Source organism: Eubalaena glacialis, chromosome 10, assembly GCF_028564815.1.
Source record: "Eubalaena glacialis isolate mEubGla1 chromosome 10, mEubGla1.1.hap2.+ XY, whole genome shotgun sequence".
Lineage (NCBI taxonomy): Eukaryota > Metazoa > Chordata > Mammalia > Artiodactyla > Balaenidae > Eubalaena > Eubalaena glacialis.
The window spans coordinates 59,655,608-59,676,664 of NC_083725.1; the positions used below are offsets into that span (position 1 = coordinate 59,655,608).

The 21,057-nt window shown below is 40.0% G+C and overlaps 1 protein-coding gene across 13 annotated transcripts in view; it reads left to right on the forward strand.

Annotated features, from left to right (window-relative positions):
* DLG2 (discs large MAGUK scaffold protein 2) overlaps nucleotides 1–21,057 on the forward strand; it is an 802,852-nt gene that overhangs the window by 598,844 nt on the left and 182,951 nt on the right. The window contains exon 1 of one of the 13 annotated variants that reach the window (XM_061202785.1): nucleotides 11,322–11,385. The exons of 11 other annotated variants lie outside the window; for them this stretch is intronic. The gene's annotated coding sequence lies outside the window, so the exon portion shown is untranslated. Of the gene's footprint in view, nucleotides 1–11,321; nucleotides 11,386–11,639; nucleotides 11,709–21,057 lie in introns of those variants that run through there. One more of the 13 variants, XM_061202788.1, reaches the window with a different exon arrangement.

Genomic DNA, 21,057 nt, shown 5'->3' on the forward strand with positions numbered 1-21,057 from the left:
CATTAATAATCACTCCCCATTTACTCATCACTTCCCAAACCCCATACCCATTAACAGTCACTCCCCATTTCCTCATCACCTCCCAAACCCCATACCCATTAACAACCACTCCCCATTTCCTCGCATCTCCCCGCCCCCACTGCAACCCTACGCAACCACCAATCTCTTTTCTGTATGGATGGATTTGCCTATTCTGAACATTTCATGTATAATGGAATGCTTATATTCTTTTATATAATCCTCACAACAACCGTACAAGCTAGACAGGTTGTTATTCCCATTTTACAGATTTACAGAGGATCAGGTTGCTTAAATGACTTGCCAGTAAATTTAAACCCTGCCTCTTACTGAACTCTATCATACTATGCTGTGTCCCAATTATGAAGAATAATCACACCATGATTTGGGAAAGAGATTTTGGGAAAGAGGAGGAAGGGGTATTCGATTGCTTGCTTTTAAATGAATATCATGGCAAAAAACCCTAACTTTTTCATGGAGGGCTCCTTTACTAAAGTGACAGGCACTTAGAAGTCAGAGATATCAAGGTTTAAAGCCCAGACCTACCACTTACCAGGTGTATACAAAGTATGCACTGCTTAATTCCTCTTGAGTCTTAGTGTCTTTATCTATAAAATGGGAATAATGAATCTGTTTGCTGGGAGGATTGAGTGAGATTAGCCTATGTGAAAGCTGTTCCCACAACTTTACGTAGTTGATGCCTTGCCGGTGTTAGTTGTTCTTGCTTAGAAGTGAAATTCTGGCTGTAATTGGGCAGCCAGAGAAATTATGTTAATGTATCTGGCCCTCCGGGATACTGTCCTGAAAGAAATTATTGTGACTTGGTGTTTTACAGTATGCAGATTATAACCCAGGAGTGGCTGAGATCCTAGGAGGATTTCTAACAACGAGGGTTAGGAAAAAGGGACATATGCTCCAGGATAGAAAAGTATATGCAGATTCTGGTCTATCGACTTCTGATTTCATCTGGGCAGAACAGTTTGTTAAAGGCACCTGGAAAGAACCAGCTGAGCCAGTGTAAGTTTGAAGTTCCTTGGGAAAGAAGATAAGCTGGCTGAGTTTCTGTAGGCAAAGAGCCAGTAATGAGGTTTCCAGCATTCCATCACATGTCCTTTTCATCACTTTCAGCTCAGCCAGAGACGGCAAAGTCTCAAGACTCAGAGGCCAAGAGTGCCTTTGAGAGACTCACGGAGGTAGCTGTGAAGGAGTGAATTGTGCTTTTGTTCCATTGACCCATTCCCCACTCTACCCTGTCGTTAGCCATAAAGATATTGAAATCTGGGCATGAGAGCGCAGAGAAGACCGAGGAGGCAGTGGGGAAGTTGTATTGGCAGTGGCTCATAATCATATAGCCAGAAGAGACCATCAGAAAAAAAGGGTCTGAACTCTATGTAGAATCAGGGGCTCATTTCAGCCTTAAAAATCTGCCCTAAAAGCCTCTGGTTCTGCCATTTCCTAATAGCATGGACAAATGACTTAATCTCTCTGAGCCTCCATTTCCATATAGGATTGTTACCTGGACCGTGACTTACAACCCTGCACCCCCAACCTGCATAATTCCAGGGGGCTCCATTCACATACACTAGGGGTCAGCATATTGCAAACCTGTAATGGGTCGGACACTAAATATATTAGGTTTTATGGGCCATTTGTTCTCTACTGCAACTAATCAAGTCTGCTATTGTCTTGCAAAAGCAGCTATACATAATACATAAACGAATGGGTATGGCTATGTTCCAATAAAACTTCATTTATGGACACTGAAATTTGAATATTATATAATTTTCATGTGCTACAAAGCATTTTTCTTCCTTTGATTTTTTTTCTACCAATTAAAAATGTAAAAATCATTCTTGGCTTATAGACTCTACAGAATCAGACAGTGGGCCAGATTTGGTCTGCAGGCCATGATTTATAGGCCCCTAACATACACTAAAATATGTTCAGTGTCCTCTAGAGAGATGCAATGCAGTGCCATGATTACTGCAAGGACCAAATAAGAAAGAACATGTGAAGTGATTAGCATAGTGTCTGCCTGTTATAAGTACTCGGCAAATGGTTGTTATTACTATTTGCTCACTAAAAAAGAAATATATTATCAACTATACTTCAGTAAAAAAATATTAAAACTAAAAAAAAAAAATATTAACTACTTGCCACAGACATCTGGAAAGGGAGACAGTTACATTTTGGTTACTTAACATTTCTACTATATTAAGCTTTTATTATTATTAAAATATATATTAAAATTAAAACTATAAAAACTGGTTTGGACAGGTAGTGACATTTTGAGGCCACCCAGTTTTGTAATTTTTTCCTGATATCCCAGTATTGTCTCTTCAATTTGTAGACATTTTTTAGTATAGTTGTTGGTTGGTTGGGGGATTGGGTTCAGGACTCCTGTGGATACCAAAATTCGAGGATGCTCAAGTCACTTATATAAAAAGACATCTTATAAAAAATATATAAAATAACATCTTATGGAAGAAACTGAACGAACTTTTTGGCCAACCCAGTACTTGCATATAACCTATGCACATCCTCCCGTATACTTTAAACCATCTCTAGATTACTTATAATAACTAATACAATGTAAATGGTATGTAAATAGTTGTAAATACAAGGTAAATGCTATGTAAATAGTTGCTGGTGTGGTAATTTCTAGTCTTGCTTTTTGGAACTTTTCTGGAACTTTTTTTTCCCAATATTTTCGATCCACCGTTGGTTGAATCATGGATGTGGAATCCACAGATACAAAGGGCTGACTGTACTTGGTCTGTGCTGCTAGGTGCTACATGAATAAATGAGTTTAGGTCTTTTCTGTCTAGGAGCTCATGTTCTTCTCCAAAGTGGGTATATGCATCCTAAGGGTATGCAAGATGATAGCCTTTCTCTTTATATTAACTTTTCATCTCAGCCTTTAAATTTCTGTTTTGGTATAGGATTTATAATGTACATACTGTGCCATAGTAATATGGTTGTACATCCTACAAATTATAAATATATAAATATTCAGATAATGGAAGGTGTGCTCATATTTTCTTTAAATGATGTTGACAAAGTTTTGAGAAAACTGGTTGAGAAGGATTTGGTATGAGTGATGTAGGTTCTTATTCAGAACGAGGCAACTGTTTTTAGGACATGAATTAACAGTTACTCTGGTGTCTATTTTGTGGCAGGTGGGAAGCAAGATATTTCACATATTAAATTTCAGAATAACACTTATAACAACTATATGATAAGTACAGTTATCTCCATTTTATAGATGAGGAACCAAGTTCAATTCAGAGAAGATAAGCAACTTGTAAAGGTCAGCTTGAATGAATCAGGACTGTCTAACTATAAAGCATGACATTTACCACTTCAACCTTCATTGCATTGAAGAAGTTCATGAAAAAGGAATGATTATTCTCTGCTAATCTCTGAAATTAGTCTTTTTTCCATCACGTGTACTTAGTTTATTGAGTGGTAAATGGATAAAATTCCACTCCCCCAGAGATCCATGATCAACCCTTACCTGCTGACCTCTGCACATCACATGCTTCTCACTCTGATTAGAAATCTTCTTAATTAGATATCTCCTAGTCAGTCATCCATCAAGACTCAGCTTAGGGCTTCCCTGGTGGCGCAGTGGTTGAGAGTCTGCTTGCCAATGCAGGGGACACGGGTTCGAGCCCTGGTCTGGGAAGATCCCACATGCCGCGGAGCAACTGGGCCCGTGAGCCACAACTACTGAGCCTGCGCGTCTGGAGCCTGTGCTCCGCAATAAGAGAGGCCGCGATAGTGAGAGGCCCGCGCACCGCGATGAAGAGCGGCCCCCACTTGCCGCAACTGGAGAAGGCCCTCGCACAGCCATAAATAAATAAATAAAAAAAAAAAAAAAAAAAGACTCAGCTTAGACATCACCTCCTCCAGGAAGCCTTCTTGACTTCACCTCCCAGACTAGGTGAGATGCCCTTCCTCTAGGTATCTATAGCACCCTAATGAGTCCTTATAAAATATGCTAGCTGTGTAGTTGTTATCTGCTTGTTACTCCCTGGACTGAAAGCCCCTTAGGGGACAGAAAATCTGACCTTGATTGTATTGCCCTCCTGCCATCCAACGTGGTAATAAGGTGCCTGAGACATAACAGACCCTTCATGAATATTTATAGATGAAGAAATTCCTCCATCATTGATTTGTAGTCTGAGATAACTTCGGCAAAGAGATGGGTTGAAGTTTGTCTTTATTAAGGTTTCGCAAGATAGGGCAAATTGGTGGACATGAATTAGATTATAGGGGACCAGATAATGGTAAAACAAAGGAAGTAAACTTTTATATGTATGAAGGCTTTTTCATTCTGGGTTTCTCCTTCTGAAGAGGGTACCTACTCTCACACCAATCAAATTTATATTAGTGATGTATATGATTTATCAGTATATTCCAGTTTCTCTCTATGTATGTTTATGTGAGCATATATATAAGCCCACACATAGTCATGAACATGAGTTCATAAAAATAGATGACCACAATTTCTGTAAACTATCTCATGATCACTGAAAGTTCAACAAAAGGATAGAGTTCATTAACACTCTTCAGGTTGACCCATCTTGCCAAGTCATTCAGTTGCTCTAAATCTCCTTTGGTCCTAAAGCCATTTCCCTCCGGGATGCATAAAGCTTTACCTCTTTCTTTAAAGGGAACTAGCATTTACTGAAAGCTTTTGCAATATTCCAGATATTTAACCGAGGTGATCTCATTTAATCCTCAGACGTTTGCACAAATCCACAGGTCCTGAACCCAAAAGAAAATGGATCAAGTCAAAAGCAAGTCAAGAATTTAGTGAAATAGAAAATCTTCACTAAGAAAGAAGGAAGAAGGAGCGGGCAAGACTAAGAAAAAGTCTGAATTTTGTTGAATTCAGTTATGAATGAATATTGTTAAATTCTTACACAAATTTGTTGCATAGGATTATACCAAATTAATTTGTTGGTGATAAGATGAGAGTTTATGACCATTAGCACAGTTTATATATGAGCAGGGAGGGACCTTTTCAGCTGATTGGGAGAAAAGCTTTCTTCTTCCTACCACCAGATATGGCTACATATGAAGGGTTTTCTTGCTGAAAAAGGACAGCATTCGAACAGTTGTTCCCAGATTTTTACATTTCATAGACCAGAAACGCTTCAGAACAAACTTTTATAGGCCAGTAGAGTTGCCAAATTTTTATCTTGCCAATAAAATGAAGGACATTAAAAAACAAGACAAAAAACCCACGATCTATTTTTATCTTCATTTCAGAAATAAAAAGACAACTTTTAATAGCAAAAACAATAAGAAAAAACAAAGAGTAGAAAAGACATAATCTCATAATAAAGAAAGGTCATTTTAGCTTGAAGAAAAATCACTGCATTCTATTTACTTTTCTCATTCTTTCTAGACCAACAAGGGTTGGGGACCAGCCTCTAAGAACCACTGCTACTGCTATGAGCAGGCTTTGAAGTCACACGGCTCTCAGTTTAAATCCAGGCCCTACTGATTCCTAGCTGTGAAACTTGGGGCAAGTTATTCAACTTTTCTGAGCTGCAATTTCTTCATGTGTCAGATGAGGATAATATCTGACTGTATTAATCTCCTAGGGTTGCCATAACAAAGTACCACAAACTAAGTGGCTTAGAACACCAGAAATTTTTTGTCTCACAGTTATGGAGCCCAGAAGTCTGAAATCCAAGTGTCTGCAGGGGCATGCTACATCTGAAGGTGCTAGGGAATGATCTGTTTCAGACCTCTCTCCTAGCTTCTGGTAGTTCCTTGGCTTTTGGCAACATATCTCCAATCTTTTCATGCCTTTCTCCCTGTTGCATATCTGTGTCCCAATGACCCCCTTTTATAAGGACACCAGTCAGTCACATTGGATTAGGGACCCACCCTACTCCAGTACGACTTCTTAACTAATTACATCTGAGACAATTCTGTTTCCAAATAAGGTCACATTCTGAGGTATTGGGGGGTTAAGACTTCAACATATGAGTTTGTGGGGGGGAAATACAGGTTAACCCATAACACTAACCAAACTCATGGAATTCTTGTATCAGAGTCATTCAGGAGAGGTTGAATACATTAAAAATACAGTAAAGTACCAGGGATTGTAAGGGTTGTTTGTTTTTTAAGAAAATATATAATTGAGGAATTTATGACTTAGGGACAGTAAGTAATTTATGCAAGGATATATAACTAAGAAGTAGTGAAGGACTTCCCTGGTGGCGCAGTGGTTAAGAATCCGCCTGCCAATGCAGGGGACACGGGTTCAAGCCCTGGTCCGGGAAGATCCCACATGCCACGGAGCAACTAAGCCCGTGTGCCACAACTACTGAGCCTGCGCTCTACAGCCCGCGAGCCACAACTACTGAAACCCGTGCGCCTAGAGCCCGTGCTCTGCAACAAGAGAAGCCACCGCGATGTGAAGCCCACGCACTGCAACGAAGAGTAGCCCCCGCTCGCTGCAACTAGAGAAAGCCTGTGTGCAGCAACAAAGACCCAACGCAGCAATAATAAAATATAAAATGAATAAATAAATCTTTAAAGAAAAAAAAGTAGTGAAGATGTGACTCTGAACACATTTACTTAATAAATATTTAAAATAAGTGTTATGTGGCTGACTCTGTTCTAGTGCTGGAGACTCAGCCATGAATGAACTAGACAAGGCCCCTGGTTTTACATTCCAGTGGAGGGAAGCAAAAGTTAATAAAATAAATAAATATATAATATAAATTTAAGTAGAGATAAGTATTATAAATAAAAACAAAGTCCAATAAGAGAGTAGAGAATAATGGAGGGATGGAAGATGATGTTCTGCACAGGATGTCAGGGGGTTATTTCTTGCAGAGGAGACATGTGAGCAGAATCCTGACTGCAGTGAAGGAGTAAATCTTAAGTGAAAGGGGAGCCACAGAAGGGAGCTGAGTAGGGAGTGCTGGGGTCTGATTTTTCTTTTAAGAGAATCTGCTTGCTGTGTAGACAGTGATTTGTAGCAAGGCAATAGTCAAAGGAAGGAAACCAATTAGGAGGTGAGGGCAGAAATCCATGTGAGAGGTTATAGTGATATAGAGTGGGGAGCAGAGGTGGAGATGGAGAAAAGATTGGGGATGTATTTTGAAGACAGAATTACCAGCAGTTGCTAATGAATAAGATGTGGGATATAAGATTTTTTAAAAAAGAGCCAAGAATGATTCCCAGGTTTTTGACCAGAGCAACTTGGTGAACAATTATGCCATTTTTTGAAATGGTACATATTAGGAGTACAGTAAATATGGGAAGGGGGTGGGGACCACAGGTTTAGTTTTGACGGTCAAATGGAGATGCTCGGATGTGGGATGCAGCTGGATATGAAAGTCTGGCATTCAGGGCACAGGCTGGGACTAGAGATCTACATGTGGTAGTCTTTAATCCATACATGGCATGTAAGCCTTGATACTGGATGTTGTGGCCTAGGGAGTGAGTATAACGAGAAAGGTCTAATGATGAGCCCTGGGACACAAGAAACTTGAAAGATCAGGAAGTGGAGAAGGACTCAGCAAAGGAGACTGAGAAGGATGAATTAGTGAGGTAGGAGGGAAACCAGGGGGGTCTCAGGAACCAAGTTTAAAAAGTGGTTGACTCAAGGAAGATATAAGTCATTGTGTCAAAGAGCTGTGGAGAGATTGAGTAAACTGAGGACTCCACTCTGGCCATTGCTTTTGTTGGTGAACATGTCATTATTTACCTTAATAAAAGCAACTCTAGTGGAATGGTGAAGGTGAAACCTGACTGAAGTCAGTTAAGGCGAGAATGGGATGTGAAGAGGTAAAAACACTGAGAGTGGACACTTACATTTTATGTTCTCTGTTATCTCAATTTCTTAGAAGCAGTGAATATAATAGTTAAGAGAGTGGGCTCTGCAGTCTTAGAACTTCAGTCATTATTCTGATTGTGCCAGTCAGCTAACCTCTCCAGTCACAGGGTCCTCATCTACAAAGTAGAGATAATAGTACAGCTTGCTTCAAAATGTTGTGAGGGTTGAGGGCTTCCCTGGTGGTGCAGTGGTTAAGAATCCGCCTGCCAATGCAGGGGACACGGGTTTGAGCCCTGGTCCGGGAAGATCCCACATGCCACGGAGCAACTAAGCCCGTGCGCCACAACTACTGAGCCTGCACTCTACAGCCTGCGAGCCACAACTACTGAAGCCCGCGCGCCGAGAGCCCATGCTCCGCAACAAGAGAAGCCACCAAAATGAGAAGCCTGCACACCTCAACGAGAAGCCTGCACACCTCAACGAAGAGTAGACCCGCTCGCCGCAACTAGCGAAAGCCCACACGCAGCAACGAAGACCCAATGCAGCCATCAATCAATCAATCAATTAAAAAAAAAATGTGAGGGTTGAATGAGAGATGCAAGTAAAGTTTTAACACATTGCCAGCCCATAATAAGTGTCAATAAATACTAGCACTGTCACTAATATAAACAAAGTACTGGTGCAGCTTCCAGGCTGCACATAGTTCATTACGTCTGGGAGCAGTTGGTGGCATGAGGTAGTAATTATGACAGAATATGTGTTACGATGATCCTTGATGGGGACAGAACAGTGTGTTATAATACAAAAACTATATGAAGACTCCTCCACAGTAATTTTTCATGGGGTGTTTCATAATGGTGGAATAGCCAGGCAGCAGGGGGAGAATGGCTCTGAAGGGGATTTTGGGGGATCATGGTAGATCAAGAAGCTGGAAATCATGGAAGGACTTAGAGTAGACCAAGCCACATCAGGCCATATGTGGATAACCCACATATTGATATTGAAAGTAACCCTTTATCTTGTAATCATAGTTATTTATTATTTACTCTTTGCTACACACGGTGTTTACACCTGGATTTTCTTACCAGTTTAGAAACCCAAGTCCCTCTCCCCCTGACCCTCTATGTTGCATACCTCTGCTTCTACAGTGTCTAGTGTTACGATCATGAAAGAGGGGGCACCTCATCTACATATATTCCGTATCCCCTAGTAAGATGCTTAGAGGAAAAAATAAACAAGGAGAGAGTAGTCCATATGTGAGCAAATTAAGTTGCCCACTCGGTCATTCTCTAGAAACACAGAGCTAAGAAAGTCTCTCATACTTAAACCTGCATAGCCTGGAAAATTATAGCATCACCTTGTCCCACAGAGGGCTACTGCTGATGTCTCTCAAGGAACATTGATTGCATACCTTGGATACAGCAGTCTCTTATATGGATGAACTCACCTGGTTGGAACCTGGCAGGTGGCCAAATTCTGGTTTATATTGAGTTAGGACAGGAGTTTGCAGTGGAACTTTTGAGACAGAGTACCTGTTTCCTTGCTTGGCACACCTTGACTTAGTGGCAGTAGGCAGCTGTGTGCACAATTTCATTGTTGTTATGTGGCAGGTGCTTGTTTGAAACAGGTGAAGGAAGCCAAGTTGGTCTCACTGTGGATAGCCAACATGCTGTTAAGTATGCTTTCCTGGGCTGGTGAGTTCATTTGACTAATAGAAGAAGTGAAGTAGAGAGCTAGGGACCTGAACAGGCAGCCCAGAGCAGAGCCCCCAGGCCTGCCATTCTCTGGCAGAAAGTCCCCATATTCCTGGTGACGTTCTTCAGTCTGGGTGATAGACCTCTCTGGGGTTGTTTCCCTTTTTTCGCTGGCTGGCAGATTCACAGTCTTAACAGAATCCTTGGCAAATAGTAGTTGACATGGAAAAAGACACTTTAAAGAGAAGGTGAGGCAGAAATCCATTTTCCAAAAAGAAGTGTGGTAAGAATAATAGCCAGTAATTTTGGGAGTATGCATTATAAACCAGGCACTACATTTTCTTGATGTACTTAATCTTGCAAGGTAAAAATTAGCATACCCATTTTATAGATAAAGCAACCCATGTTACTGTAAATCAGTGACAAAGCTAGGGTTTAAACACAAGGCTGTTTGGTTCCTAAACCTATGCTCTTCCTGTAATTTCTACTAAAGGCCATAGTAAATAAATCTGCTCACATCGCTCGTCTGCCCCTACAGTTGAATGTGAAACACTGCTTGGGATAGGATGATATGTTTAAGAGTGTGGGCTCTGAAACCAGGTTGCCTGGAGTTGATTCCAGCCCTGCCACTTAGCAGCTGGGATCCTACTTGGATGTGTTAACCTCTATGAATCTCAGTTTTTTCATCTGCAATATGTTGTTTATGATAATACCTACCTCGTAGGAATGTTTTGAAGATTAAATAAAGATTAAATGAGGCTGAGCACCTAAAACACTGCTTGGCATATGAGAAGTGCTCAATAATCGCTATTATTATCGAAAACATGATTTCTAGTGTTGATGTTCAGTGAACCTAAAGAGGTTATATTGACCTTGTCAGAGAGGAAACAAAAAGCTCAGGCACTGCTCCTCCATGCTGCCTGCCTGTGAATGATTTTTGGCGAATCAATGGTACTGTTCCTGATTTCTGCATGTCTCCCGATTTTCAGGGCTTCCTTGCTCTAGAGGTAGCACAGTAGGATAGGATAGAAAGACACTGTTTTGGCATCAGAAGACCTGGGGTTTGGGGTCAAGCTCAAATCGTATTTGGAAACTGGGACCTGTGCAGGTCATTTTCTCTCTCTTGCTACGGGTTCCTCATCTGCACAGCTAGCGGGTTGAACTCCCGAACCTCTAGGGCTCCTTGAATCCTCCATTTCTGTGAGCATTGGACAAAGTCACTAAACTTCTCTGGTGGCTTATTTATACTGTAGCACTGCTGAACCTTTCCTGGTTGCTGAGGGGCTCAGGGAGGGTGAAGTGTTTGGTACACTGTGACAGGCTATGCAAATATGAGGGTTGATCTTTACAGAATTATTAATGAGAATTAAACCTGAGTAGTATGCCTCGCTATTTGTGCGTTGGAGACTCAGGGGCTTTCCTCCACGTTTTGCCATCTTTGCCTACCCCCCACTGGGTTGGGTGGATCCACCTTAACAAGGTGTGGGGGAACACGAGTGGAGGATGGGGTGCGGTACTGATGGTGGGAAAGCGTCTTATTGGTTAATTCTGGTACATCCCAAACACCGATTACTGTCACTGCTTCTCAGGCTGATATATTTATCAGGATGAGTTACAAGGAAATATATGTACCCAGGGAGAGAAGACGCTGCATGGTCACCCCCTGTGATGTAAAATATGAGAGCCTAGGAGGGGCTGTTTTATAATTCATCAGGTTTTGCTAGTGAGTTCTGCCGGAGTCTTAGTTATAAAGGCAAGTGTGAACCGGACGGCAGACAGGAGAACCTGGCACCAAGGAGACGGAGAAGCTGCCTTTGGTGCCTCCTGCCTCCTCCCTGCTTTGTTCCAATAATTTTGTGCTCGGTAAGTTCCCTGGCTTTGCAGCTAATCATTGTTGAATAAGCTTGGCAAATGAATCTGTAGTTTGGAATATGCACTTGCTGTCAGAAGTGTGTGTCAGTGTTTGGGCTTCTAACAAATTCCACAATTCTATTAAATGAGCAAAATAGCTTAAAAGATGAAACAAAAGCCGACAAATCAATTATTCACCTTGATCCTTGGAAGGCTGCTTTCTTTGGTTGCTAAAGTTTCTCTGGTTTCATTCTGTCAGTTTCATTTGTTGGGTGAGCTTTGAAAAGAACAAGTCTCTTTGTCACGAAATTGTTTTTCCTAGCTGCCAAAAGGAGGTATGTACAGGGCGGTTTGTCCATCCCCACCCCCCAGCTTACCCTCCCCAGCAATCGGTAAATTCTAAAACAGACTGCTTGGTAACCAGCTCCGACAGAGCTGAACCTATGCAATGCAAGATTCAAATTGCAATCTTTTGTGTGAACAGAACTGAGGGACTCTGAATAATTGTCATTGTGGAGATTATTGTGAGACTCGGTATGGTGGTAGTCCCTGCGTTTTGCCGGAATGGGATCAGAATGTGAGCAGATTTGCATTTGGCATGCCTGTTGGTGGTGTGGGAGAAGGAGCGAAAGAAAAGACTGGATCGTTATGGAAAGAGCTGTACATCCCACCCGCAGGACAGACAAATGCAGAAAGCATGGCAGTTGTATTTGCGTAACTTGGGACTGTTTTCTCTAGTTTCCTATTCCTGTTAATAATTACCTGAAGCCGTGTTTTGGTCCGCATCTGGGTATGCTCCAGGTCTTGGCTCCAAGCAGAGTGAGCGCTAACTCCTGATCAGCTAGCTGTAGGAAGTCATTTCCTCCTCAGAAGGAAAGAAGCGAAAGCTGTACCTTCCTGGACTCCTTTCTGCCGTGTTGTTTGCCTCTGTCCAAATCTCATGGAAACCAACAGCTTGACGTACATTTTTTTTTTTTTTTTTTTGCAGTAGCAGATTTAACTGTGGTGTCATATGGCATATTATGTATGGAAAGGAATAGCAAGACATTTTTCTGAATGCTTCAAGTGTGTCTGGCTTGTTGACATTTGCTTGATTTCACTGGCAAGGAGCTACTGTCTTCTGAACCCATAACTGTCTGTCCAAAGCGTTTACTTTATGCATAATTGCACTTTCTCTTTAGATGTGGGATCTGTAGACCTGACAGGAACATCCTCTTTATCCTCAAGGAAAGCAACTCGTTTTAGCATCTCCTTGAAAAAAAAATATGCATCTTTTTCCCCCCACCAGCTTGCTCTTTGCTTTTTCCTGATAAATATTGTGGTCATCAGTACCACTATACTTCTAATAAAGTTGTTTCTTCTTTCCTAGTACACTTTCTGATTGCACCAAAACTTGGCAAATTTGGAATATGGAATGTATCTTTTTTTTCAGGAACACATTTTCCAGGCATTCTTCTTTCGTCCATAAATAGCTTTTCCATATTTTCCATTTCTCTGAATAAGTTCTGCTTAAAGAGCAGAGGAGTGATGTATTATGGTTGGCATTTAGGGGTGTGTAACCTGAGACTTGGTTTCTGATCTACAAACTGGCTGCCCCACAAGGGGTCTGTAAAATGTCTTTTTGTCCTACGTTCAGCTCAGAGCCTCTGGGCTACAGCAGTAATGATTAAGATAGGAAATTCAGCAAACCATTGCAGGTATAAACCAACATCTGCGTTTGATGGTCTGGTCAGCACGTGATACTTGTAAAGCTCAGGACACACAGCTGAAGGTTCCTCAAAGTGTTAATATATCTTAATGCCAAGAACAATACAGTTGTAAAGTACCTTTGCGATGTATTGTACGTTGAATTTTACTGTACTACATTTAAAAAAAATCTCCTGCCAGAGCCCCTGGTTTATTTTGCAGCAGTACCTGGGTCTTGATTCAGTGTGGTTTTATGGAGAAATAAGCCAATGCACTAGTTTCCATAAACTGAGTTTCTTCTCATTTGGTGGTGGTTTTTCCATCTTCCATCTTCTCCACCCACCAAGAATAAGCTCTTTCAATAGCAACAAAAGAAAATTTAGCATGAGTTATTCTCAATTAAATTTACAGCAAGACAAATACGAACTGTGACGAGAGAACACATACATACCAAAATGCATGTCTCTTAAAAAAGGGTTACAAGCCAAAGAGGCATGAACATTTTACCTACATGACCTATATGATTTTCTTTGAGAGAGGTTGGGGGGGTAGAAGGGGGCGAGGTTTACAGGAGCTGTCCTAAGACCTGGCTTCAGCAGTTAGCAAATGGAAAGGGCAGGGGCTTTGTGTCACCATGGTCCCCTCTTCACTCTCCTTATCTGTAAAATTGGGGAGGGGAAGTTAGGAAGATTACACCAGATAGATGATGTATGTATGTGTAACCAATGGTGCACTGATTGGCACAAAGGGGACCCAGTAAAAGGTAGTCATTATGGTTAGAAGTTGAATTTTATAAAATATATTAACTCATTTTGATGTTGGTTTTGAAAGAAATACGCACATTAAATAGGAAGATTATAAAAAATTTTCTTGTTAGCAAGATACACTTCTGTCAGATGATTTTGTTTTTGTTTTTATTTTGGAAACCTAGTAAACACAGAATTATTACCTCTCAGTTCACATTTCACTAATTCTTAGAATGGCATCTAATATCTTTACATAATTATTTAAAGAATAAACTTGATGTCAAATGGGGAGCATGGAGATAAACTGATACCAAATAATATTTCATAGCCTTCTAAGTTATTTGCTAAACAATGAATAGGCCATAATTCCAGCCCTGACATTGCATTAAAGTACCTAATTATAAATATCATTTATTACGCCCCAGGCACTGTACTGTATGTTTTACCTGCATTTTCTCATTTACTCCTCATTACAACCCTACCCGGTAGGTGCTATTTTGCTTCTCGTTATGAAATTAGGAAACGAGATTAGAGAAAAGTTTATTTAAATACTACTAATTTAAATTGGCATATGGCAGTGCTAGAATCTGAACTCAAAACCTGTCTGATTCTAGAATCTATACTGTAACCACCATGGTGGAATGATTCTGTAGGATTTGCCCAGCTCTACGTGGCTCGATTTTGGAATCTTGGCCCTATAGTTGCCTTGATTCTTCTCCCCACATATTTAACCTCTATCAGAGTTTAGGGGATATAAAAAAATGAAGTAGGAGACTTTCATTGCTCTCATTTTTGGTCTGTGCCAATCAAGATCACTTTTTCCTGAGTCATCTTTACAATTCTCACCAAAGTATAAAATTTAGTATTAAAAAGCATGAAATTTTAAAAGGTCATAAATCTACCAAATTCAAGATAAGATCTAAAAGTTACCCTGAATTAGTATTGTCCTTTCACCTGGGCAACATCCCTCTGGCTTTAGAGGAGTGTCTGGGCCAAGAGGATGGGCCCATTTGGAGCTTGCTTTCTAGACCACATTCAGGGTAAACAGGATCCCAGAATTTCTTCCCCAGACAATCCTGAGCCCACTTCCAAGGGTTGTACTGTGTGCCCACCCCGGGGTGTGAGGAAATCCAAGGGGCTGCTGTTTGCGTGGGGTTAGGGGTGAGGCCAGGGAATGGGACTTTGTTGATCATAGCTTGGACTTGTGAGTTGGAATATCCACACATCTGCATGAAAGGCCTTTTGCGGTGCAGGAAGGAACTATGGAAGAGAAGAGGGGCTGGCCCAGGTCTGGGGGCCTTTATTTGTGTTCTTACCTTGGGCCCCCAAAATGTTAGGCACAGCCGTACTCTGCACTGAAGAATGTTTACCTGTACTTCAGAGTAATGAAGCTAAAATTCCAGTGGGTTGGTTTTATGGGGCTTTTGTTTGTTTTTGCTTTTGACCTTTTCCCCGTTAAACCAAAAGAAATCACTTGAACAAGAAAGTGGTCAAAGCTATGAAGATCTCAGACTAAAAGCTTTTTAAGTTCCATTTTGGAATTGACAGCAACCTGATCCATCAACGCTAGATACTGGTCTTTTTTCTAGTTCAGAGGCATAGACTGACTTTGGAAGGTGACTTTAGGGTCAACTGGATTAAAACTCTGCCATTTGTCCTTTATGCCATTTGAAAATGTAGTTGCTCAGAGAGTCCAATGGGAATTTCAGGTGCCCTTTTCTTATCTCTAGTTTTAAATTGCTGTTGTAACCCTTGGTGCTGGGGGCTGATGAAGGCTGCCTGAAGGAACTCTGTGGAACCCTGCCCTGCAGGCTGGTATGAAAAGCAGAGGTGACGATCAATGGCTTTGTGTGGCCTTCTATCATTATTACAGCCCTTTCTTCTGCCCAGCATCTCATTCTCCCAGAAGATGGCTTCTTTCCATCTTCTGTTGTATTGGAGACAAAGACCCACCTAAGGAGAACTAGCAGTCCAGGAGTTCCAGGCAGCAAAATCCCTGTAATTATTAAGAATCTTGAGGGCTTTTGTTTTGTTTTGTTTTGTTTTGTTCTGTTCTTAATGCAATGAAAGCTATTATGCAGTTACCAGAGTGATTTTTTTGTTTGTTTTGTTTTTGTTTCTGTTACTCTTACCTTCATAAAGTAGTTTTCTAGATGAAAAGGTAGAATGCATCTTGGGACATATTTTCTACTACCAAATCTTGCAACCTTGCTTTCCTTAGCTATAAAGCAAGTAAAGTAATTCCTGTCTCAAGGCTGTTGGGAAAACATAAATGCGATAACTCATGTCCCAGTAAATAGCTATTCCCTCATCCACATGAAAGCATCTGCCACAGTTAAAACTTAGCACATAGTGTGCCTATATCAAACGTTCCCCCAGTCTGAAAATACAGCAGTTAAACTGATGACTGTGATGACTAAGGTGTGTGCCACACTTGACAAGGAGAAACAGGACAAAACAAAATTTATCATTTAACCTCTGAATTGAAAACTTTTAATAGTGTATGCCTTGGGTGGTGGTAGTCCCATCGACTTTTACTTTCTTTTTTATGTTTTATGTATCATTTGAACTTTTATAATGAGCATGCATTATTTATGTAATTAGGAGGAAAAAGGAGAAGAAACATTTTTAGAGAATTGAATTAGAATAGGAAATGGTTATGGATATGTTGTGGATATCTAACTCGGGAGGAGGACTCCTGTCAAAATTTTTTTTAATATAAAATACTTGGGAAAGAGATATTTTCTGGCTGGAATAATTCCGATTAGCTTACTTTATATGCTTGTTTGCTTGTTTATTTGTCTATTATTAATCATTTATTAAGCATAGACTAGTACCAGATGTTCTGCTAGGTGCTGAGATTAAAAAAATGAACACTCATAATCCTTGAACTCAATGCGTTTGTAATCCAAGAGAAATGGACATGTGAGCCCACAGTTCTAACACAGAGTGATCCCCGCTGTGCCATAACAGGGGCAGGTGAGATTGCTTTCTATTGCAAGGAACTGGCTTGATCAATAAAGGAAATGTATTGGTGATTGTAACTTAAAAGTACAGCAGTGAAGCCAGCTTCAGAGGTCTGATCCTGTGGCACACCGGGTTGTCAAGAAATCTGTTTCTTTTGGTTTTGGCATGCTGCCTGTTTTGGTATTAGCTGTATCCTAACACCAGCTGCCCTCATGGTCACAGAATGATTGTCAATGGCTCCTGGACAACTTATTTTCTTAGTCATATCCAGCCAGAAAGCAATCCTGAGAATGGTCCTTAAAATTCACTTTTAAATGGACTGGCTTACCCTTGAACATAAAGCCAAATCACCAGCCCATTCTGAAGCTTAGACAGGATAAAGACAGCCTCCCCATAACGTTATGAGCCCCTAAACAAAGTCTGGCCGCTGTTGCTGTTAGGAAGAGATAGTGGGGAATTCTGTGGCAGTCCAGTGGTTAGGACTCGGCGCTTTCACTGCGGGAGCCCGGGTTCAATCCCTGGTTGCAGAGCTAAGATCCTGTGAGCCTCGCAGAGTGGCCAAAAAAAAAAAAAGGAAAGGGTGGTGGTGGTGATGGAATGGATGCTGTGGTCTTCAACTTGCTATATGTACAACACACAGTGTACAAATGTCCACTAGAATTAGTACATAACAGAATGGAAAGAAGGCCAAGTATACGATGGTGCATGCCTTTAAATAAATATTGACTCACCCCACGATGAGTAGGAGTTTGCCAAAAGGTAAGAAAGAGGGAAAGGCTTTGAGGCAGAGAAAAAAAGCTTTTTGCAGTCACAAAAACTAACCAGGTAATTGTTTAACTATCTGTTTATCATCACATTGGCACTATTGCAGAAGTTACCAGCCAGAAGCCATCTGACTAGTGGTATAATTAACAGAAAACCTAATGTATGTTTCACCAAAACCTGCTATTGGATGATAGCAGTTGGGTTTTAAGCTAAACCAGTCGTGTCTTTATTTTTTTACAATGTGAGTACAGATATGGAGTCAATTCAATATGAACCTTAAAATTTCTGTCCCCTGGTTCAAAATTATAGAATTTTAGAGCTAGACAATACCATTGTCATCCTTTTTTTCTCCTTTTTTGCTTCTGTGAAACCTTTTCCAGAAGTTTAATGATTCACTCAATGCCTCAAATTTATTTAGATTGTGATGTCATGAAATTTCTGATGCTAAAAAATAGTATAAGACAAAGAAAAACAAAAACAAAACCAAAAATAGTAGAAGACAAAGAAAAACAAAAACAAAACCAAAAAAAGTATAAGACAAATGAGGGTACCTTTGAATAGATGTGCTTACTTGCTAATTGTGTAGTATATATCACATTGAGAATGAGATAGACTAGAATAAAATATTTGTTAGCCAAATATCAATGCTCTATAGCAAAATTAGATTAAACTTTGGTGTCTGTGTGATTCACAGTTTATATAATTTATCTGTTCTTTAGTTCTTCAGCCTTAGGCAGTACTCACTTTTTCTTTCCATTGAAGAAGTAAAATACTTCCTGGATAAAATTGTACTGGGTGGGCTTGGTAACAGTTTCTATTAAAACTCTTGACTCCAAATTTAATTAGCTGTGTTTTGGATTGTTTTTCCAGTTTTGCAGCATAGAAGAAGTGACAAGACTATTATTTACTTTCTGTAGGAAGTGTGCTCATACTGTTCACAATTTTCTGGCATCTAAATGCAATCATAAAACATTCTTTTTTTACTCATGAAGGTCATTAAATGCTGTCAACCTACCTACCTAATGAGTGTGGTCCTAGATACGCATTCGTCTAGCTTCTTTCCAAAGAACACTCAATAATGGCAACAAATGGAAGCAAAGTATATTTCCTCTTGCCATTTGCTTCTGGTGCAACAAATCTGTTCAGAAAACATGAAACCAAGCATGGCACTGGTCACAGCCCAGCTGTGTCAGTGAGGAACCAGAGACTTACTCAGAAACCATGCTTGAGTGAGAGAAGGCAGCAGTGATTATGTAGGAAATGCTCCCCAGGGCACTGGTTTCTTCTTCAAATTAGACAGCTCTTCAGTGCAGAGATAGAAGCAACTAAAAATAGTGGAAGGGTGATGGATAATGTTGATTTAAAAGCACATATGTCATCCCAGAATTAAAAGGTGCCATTATCCCGTGACACAACTTTACTTCCTATAGCACAAACCAGATAAACTCTTCTTTGTTTAGTTTTGAGGTTTCCTTTCACAGGTTTCCTTTGCCCTCCCCCTTCCCAACTGCTTTATATCACCCCCAACTCCAGTTGCTTTCCCAGGCCTTTCACAGAGCTAACTGGTTAGCTAAAGATTAACTAAAGAGTTAACGCCTAGCACAGCCAGTTGGTAAATATTGTGACATCACTTCTGTATAAGACCCATCTTATTTTTTAAAAACTTGTGGCTACAATGGAGGAGAATAACATTCAGATGCAGAAACAATGTATAATTAAGAGCTAAAATGTTTGAGACAGCCCTGTGTAATTTTTTAAAGAGTGATAAAGGAGATATTATTTGAGATTGTCTGGAAAGATTGGCCAGGAATTTGGATAGGACAGGGATGAAGGACAGGGCAGAATATGCACTTTTTTTTCATTCATTTATTTAACAAATAATAACTAAATCTCCCATGTGTTTATTGCCACTTTGCACACATTATCTCCTTTACCTCTCATAACAGCACTATGAGAAGAGAGGAGAATATAAGGCTTGATCACACAGCTAGAAAGTGGCAGGAAAGCCCACGTGTTATCCACTCTTGTCCATTATATGCAAGGCTCTGTATTAGGTGCTGGCATGGTGAATATGAAGATGCATTTTGTTTTTTACTTGTAAAGGCCAAAATTTGCAAACCCAAGGAAATATTGACAGCCCTTAAGTGAATGAAAAAGTATTCTTGGGTCTTCCATCATCAAGAGCATCATTTAAAAATATGATTGGGTAATACATTTTTATATTGCTTGCTTCAGTTGTTTCAACAGCAATATAAAAAGTGGAAATGTGAGCCATAGGGAACTAGCTGAACTCATTATAATTTGATTATTTAATCTTCCAGTATTAGTCTTCTTACAACCTTTGCATAACATAGGAACATTAGAAAAAGCAATAAAGCACACATTCTAAGCATTTAGCCTGTTGACAAAGTCATAGTTTCTATCTTTAAATGGAAACTGAAAGAGCAAGACTATTTATTAATGATTTTATAGCAAATCTAACTTTTTCTAACTGTTTTCCAGATTATGCCTTACACAACGAGTGTATACTTGCTATGACTAAATTATATGGGGAAATGTACATTTATGGGCTAGAGTATGGCATCACCTCCTTTCTTGCCAAAAATACCCCCAGTGAGTTTCTTGAGGGCAGGGATTTGATTTCATTTATCCTTGCATGCCTGGCATCTAACATGGTTAATTGATAGACACCAGATAATACATCCTTTTAAGCAGGGTGGAGACAATGTAAGATTGAGAAGTTGGGGGATAATTTCTGGAGTTAACCCTGAAGGTGATGTAGGAATTTACTAGCTACACGGAGAAGGGCATTGTAAGGAGATAGTTTATACTGAGCAATGCTTCTGAAATAAAAATGATCACAGAATTTGTATTTTTAAGGAAAGCAAGGAAGATCTCAATGCCTTTGCAGTATTTTTTGTTCCTGGCAACCCATTTTTCTAAACTTCTTTCCCTACTCCCTTCTCCTTTATCTTATCCCCCACTCATTCTTTAAAATTCAGACTTCTTCAACAAATAAGTAACAAGGAGAAAAGAAACATAGGGGAAGCACTTAAAAGGCAAATCAACTAATTGTAATCAGTGAACCTTTCGGGTCCAGATTCAAACAAACTTTAAAAAAAAAAAATTCATGACATTTATGAGACAATTGTAAATTTGAATACCAACTGGATATTTATTTGGTGATGTTATTGGTAATATTTTAGATGTGATAATGGTATTGTGGTAATGTTAAAAATAGGTCCTTATCTTTTAGAGATACACATTGTTGTATTCACAGATGAAATGATTTACATCAAAATAATACGAGAGGGAAAATGAGTAGGGATATAGATAAACAATAAATAAAATAATAAATAAACAAATAAGCATTAGTTTGTTTGTCTGTATCTTCCCAGAAGATGTCCCTCCCACCCCACCCACCCACCAGTGGGTTCCATCTCCTCGTTATATCCCATATGTTCTGGGGATGTTTCATAATTATCTGTTTACGTGGGTCGCCATCACCAGAGGGAGCTCA